The sequence below is a fragment of the Triticum dicoccoides genome, chromosome 7B (assembly GCF_002162155.2).
Source record: "Triticum dicoccoides isolate Atlit2015 ecotype Zavitan chromosome 7B, WEW_v2.0, whole genome shotgun sequence".
In the NCBI taxonomy this organism is placed as follows: domain Eukaryota; kingdom Viridiplantae; phylum Streptophyta; class Magnoliopsida; order Poales; family Poaceae; genus Triticum; species Triticum dicoccoides.
In genome coordinates this window covers 718,216,365-718,222,127 of record NC_041393.1, presented here as the reverse complement: position 1 = coordinate 718,222,127, position 5,763 = coordinate 718,216,365, and positions in this window count along the sequence as shown.

Here is a 5,763-nt window from a genome sequence, read left to right as displayed (position 1 = left end):
AAAGGGAGAGGGAGCAACAAGGTTTTTGTGTCGGATGCGTGTGACAGAATTGAAGATTGACGGCGAGAGAGAGAGAGAACAGGAGTCCGGGAGAGGGGGAGGTCGCGTTTTATGCCTCAAAGACTGATATAAACCATGTTTCGATATAAACTTGCATTCAAATATTTAAATTGGAGAACATGTTGTCTGCAATCCACACATGAACGGATATATGCGTATATCAAACAAGTTCATTAATTTGACTTTCAACATGTTCATGGAGTACTATAATACTGTACAACATGCTACTCGATTGAGGTGTTCAATTTTGGATTTAGTTCACTATTTTGACCTACTAAACGAGCTATTTCATTGAATCGAGATATTTCATTTTGGGTTTGATTCGCGTTTTTGAGTGGGTCAACTATTTGTCATATAGTAAATCACTAGCAACGAGCATGTAAAAACACATTTCTCCCGAGCATCATCTCTCCATCTAAAAAAGAAGTGGCAAGCTAATATTTCAAAATTTGATTCAAATAGACTTGGTAAGGTAGACGTGGATGCTCGTTCTCCCAAAATTCGAAAGAACCATTAAACATCCTCTCTGCTCGGTGGAATTCGCCCGAGCAAATAAATGGGAGACGCGAAATTACCGTCCTATGTGGGACACGCATCAATTGGCCCGTTGTACATTGAGGGTAGGTTCATAACTTCATCCAAGCGCGCCTTCTCCTCGACCGAAATGACATGTGCCGAATAATTCATAAACCATGGTCGGCAAAATACGCTCTCCTCGCCCGAAATAGCTCGCGCCCACTATTTCAAAACACGCTCTCCTCACCCAAAATCGGTCGCGCCCACTATAGTTCAAAACACGCCCTCCTCGCCCAAAATCGCTCCTGCCCACTATTTGGGGAGAAGCAAAGTAACTCTACTATCCCCGACCCTTAGTACGCAGACCCAAACCGAGAAGCCTATAGGCAAGGGTAGAACTGTAACTCCCCCTCACATTTCAGACAAATGCGTCTGTAAGACATGGTTCCACTCCCCTCCCAATCCCCCCCCCTCCCCCGCCCCGCTCGCCCCCATTCGTCCCTCGTGGGCGCCAAATCAACTTCTCCCCGGGAAGCTCCATTCTCCCGAGCCACGAAACCTCAGCCCCACTTCCATGGCGCCCCCACCGCACCAATTTCACAGCCGCCCTCCTCCCTAATGTCGGAGACGCTGTCCATTTGCCGTCGTGCACTGGACCATGTGCCTCTTACTCCATGTTGCTGGTGCTACCTCGACGACGGCCATGTGAACCGTACCGGAGCCGATTCACCCCCGCCGTTGTTCACGGCGCCGGAGCGGCTCCAACTTCGGATCCGTCTAGAGTCCTGGCGCTGCTTCAGCATAGCCGTCGACCGTTGCGACATCGCTCTTTCCCTGCCGCCGGTCGCCACCGCAACCGCGCCTGCCTCACCGACTCGACAGCTGGACCTGCCTACTTCACCATGCTGCTAGATAGGTCGCACCCTCATCTCAAATCACTTTATTTAGGCGTAAGTTGTCTGAATTTTTATTCTGGGCCAATCGACTCCCAATGGGAAGCAGCACCCCTCGAGGCGGCAGAGCTCCTAGGCTGCCGGTTGGCTGGTGTCTGACGTGAGGGTGCGGGGCCGCAAGTTCGCCACGGAAGCAGCGCTTAGATGGCTAGCTTTTAGAGTTGTGTGGGTTGAAGGTACTACCGCCGCCGTTTCTGGATGACGGGGAGTCTTTGTGGATTGGCCCGGGGGCGGCGCAACCACGACAGTGCGGTGGGGCGGGGAGTGGGGTTTGGCCAGGGCCACAAACGGCGGAGGCAGGCTGCTCTGCCGTTGGTCGCTGGCTCTTCGGGGAAGATTCCGAACAGTGTCAGCCGGGAGGCACAAGACGGTCATCAAGCCATCCGGCGTAGATCGGACAGTACCAAAATAAAATAAAATCATGTGACCCCAATTTAGTCTTCAGTCAACAGACATGTGACCACTCTCGTACCTTGTTGTTGATCTCTTAGTGTATTTCTTCAGATCAAAGAGATATGTCGTTCTTAACATTATGCGTTATCTGCATCTTCAGACACACCGTCTTCCGACTCACCGCAGCTGCTCCAACAAGGGAAGCATACACCAGAAGGGAGCTATAGTCCCCACTCAACAGTTCCCTGCATCGACTGCACGTGCCCGACATGGACAGCCACAACAATTGCAGGGCCATCGACAAGTCAGCACATGATGCTCACTCCTATGGATGGCAGCCAGATAGGTTGTACCCTCATCTTACTTGTGTGCAACATTTATGGCGTTGTTATTCATCTAAGCATGGAAAATAGATTATCACATTTCACTGTATATTCATGCTGATCTCTTACGGGTCTTGTTCAGGAGTTCACGTTGTTCCATAGTTCAGCTAAGATACTTGTTCTCTAGGTAACGATGTTCCATAGTTATCATCCATCAGCCAATGCTATCCCACAGGCTGGTGATTATAGTATTATACCACTTCTAGTATTACCTATGTTGTTCTTTAATACTTTTGTGTGCCATCTAGTTAATCTCGAGTAGAAACGATACATATTCTGTAGCTTTCATCTGTATTCTCCATTTAGTTTGTGAGAACTATTGCTGCTAGTTAACCCCAGTCCTACTATTTATGTCGTCTCCTACAGGCACTCATTACATAAATCAAACTACTAGTTGTCTTCCATGCATGTCATATATAATTGCACACACTGATATATCCACAAGAACCTCACGGAGCAATGTAAAGGCCAATAAACTTGGTTTCAATGATACCCAATATGATGGAACATGTAAAGGCAGTTCTTCAGAAGACTTGCAGAAATATGATGAATCCTCTTCACCCCACAAGGTCCTTGCTCTAACTTGGCCTCTGATATGGGTACAACATGCATATAATGTCCTGGAGAGTATCTACTCTATTGCAATGCCATGTGCTTAGCATGCTGATCATGCATGTAAATATGTCATGCCTTCCTATTCTTCAGTACCTATTCCATTCATGATAACATGTTTTCAAATTCAAGTACTGTCATTCTACTCTATCGCAATGCCAACTGCTTAATTTGGACATCATGCTTCTGAATATCTTATACATTGTTATTCATCAGTATGTACTTCATCTGTCTGCCATACCATGTTTTTTACATTGAAGTGTTGTTCTAGTGCTCTCTTGCAATGCCATCTTATTTTCCCAATCATACACGTGTATGTTGCCTTAGTTATTTCTGTATGTATTCCGCTAGCATATAGTTTTACATTCAACTAGTGTTTTTTTTGCTCTGTTGTCCTGTTGTATCCCTAGCTCTTACACCATTCTCCCTCCGTCCGGATTACATGTTGCCAAAATGGATAAATAAGGATGTATCTAGAACTGAAATATGCCTAGACCCATCCATTTTTTTCCGGATGGAGGGAATACATGTCAATATGTCATGCCTTTCTATTCTTCAGTACCTATTCCATCTCTCTGTTGTCACATGTTTTATAATTAAAGCACCATTCTTCTATACAAGGCATGCAAGGGGAAGACGGCTATGTTAGAATCTGAAGGGTTACAAACAAGGCCTTTGCAAAAGATGGCCAGGAGATAATAAACCAACTCCAGTTTTTATAGATACTACTCCAGCACAGAGAAACCCAACTCCTACTGATAATCAGCACATTCCAGTGGCCAAAGAACTAGTCCGCTCCAGTCCAGCAAAAATATGTCAACTCAATTCTAAGAAGCGTGTGTGTATCCTTGCATCATGAAATTTTATAGCATGCTGATCATATTTTCTACATGTTTCTTACCCATCTCTCTTTTAGAAAATAAGCTTAACAGATAGAAGAATTTCTGCAATGGTATCGTTTATGAGAAAAGATTCTTGCAGGAATTCTCTGTGCTCCAATGTAGATGTAAGTACCTGTTGTATATCACTATATTTTTACATGAGCATGTATTTTGTTAATCAGTGTGAATCCAACCTTTATCTGATCTAAATTTAGTTGTAGCAAAATGTATGATTAAAGGCCACAATGTTGATTTTTGTAAGGAAAACTGCCTAGTAGTTTTGCATCCTGAGCTGCATGAGTGTACTATCTCATATCAGTGGGTTTGAATACTTTGGTTCTGCAGTGGGTTTTATAGTGTTTTTCTTTACTGTGTTGTCCCGTCGTATCCCTAGCTCTTACATGATACTCCCTCCGTCCGGATTAAATGTCGCAGAAATGGATAAAAGTGGATGAATGTAGAACTGAAATACGCCTAGACCCATCCATTTATTTCTGGATGGAGGGAATACATGTCAATATGTCATGCCTTTCTATTCTTCAGTACCTATTCCATCTCTGTTGTAGCATGTTTTATAACTGAATCACCATTCTTCTATATAAGGCATGTAAGGGGAAGACGGCTATGTTAGAATCTGAAGGGTTACAAACCAGGTCTTTGCAAAAGATCCAAACGCTAGGAGATAATAAACCAACTCCATTTTTCATAGATACTGCTCTAGCACAGAGAAACCCAACTCCCACTGATAATAAGCAGATTCCAGTGGCCAAAGAACTAGTCCGCTCCAGTCCAGCAAAAGAATGTCAACTCCATTCTAAGAAGCGTGTGCGTATCCTCGCATCATGAAATTTTATAGCATTCTGATCATATTTTCTACATGTTTCTTACCCATCTCTCTTTTAGAAAATAAGGTTAAACGATAGAAGACTTCCTCCATTGAGATCGTATTCGAGGAAAATATCTTGCGGGAATTCTCTATGCTCCAATGCTGATGTAAGTACCTGTTGTATATCACTATATTTTTACATCAACATGTATTTTGTTAATCCATGAATCTAACCTTTATCTGATCTAAAATTAGTTGTAGCAAAATGTTAAAGGCGCCAATGTTGATTTTTGTAAGGAAAACTGCCTGGTAGTTTTGCATACTGAGCTACATGAATGTACTATCTCATATCACACACATTACTGAATTGTAGTGCTTCTCTAGTTGCCCATTCATTCATTGTGTCAATGTTGCTTTCGTACTACCTTACCTGGCTGATGATAGTTGTGCCATATTGTGTTAATTTGGTGTAGGCTAGTTGCCCAAACGTTCATTGTGTCAATGTTGCTTTCCTATTATCTGACTTGGCCAATGATAGCAATGCTAGTGTGTTAATTTTGCGCAGGCTGCTGAAGATAAGAAGACAAACTCTAAAAACAGCAAGGCAACCCCATTGTTTCTTTCTAGTAAATCTAGGCCAGGTAATATGGCAATAACTCATGATTAATCTGTTTGGTTCCCGTCCTAATTTATGTTATGATGCAGTGGTCGAGAAACTCTCCACTATCAATAATGCAAGCCTACCAAAATCACCATCTGAATCTGTTCAGTATCCTCTGTCTCGAATGCAACGGAATAAATTTATGTTTGTGAACCAATTAATGGCTGAAGCAATGATGGAAATGGTGGATCAATCAGAGGTGCAGAGTCATGCGACACAACAACTGATCAATGTTTTCAGAGACAATGTAGCAAAGCACCAAGAACTTGCCCACATGCTTATGGGCGTCATTTGTGCTGAGGTTGCAGATTGTGACGTTGTAGATGGTTAGGTTCTGCTCATTTATTTGCACTGGCATCAATCTTTGATTGCCCAGTGGATGTAATTTCCTATAATATATGCTGCATGTGCAATGTTATTCCCTGTATGACGTACCTTTGCTTGATCGGTTTTGGTCCTATGCATAATTGCTTGTCGT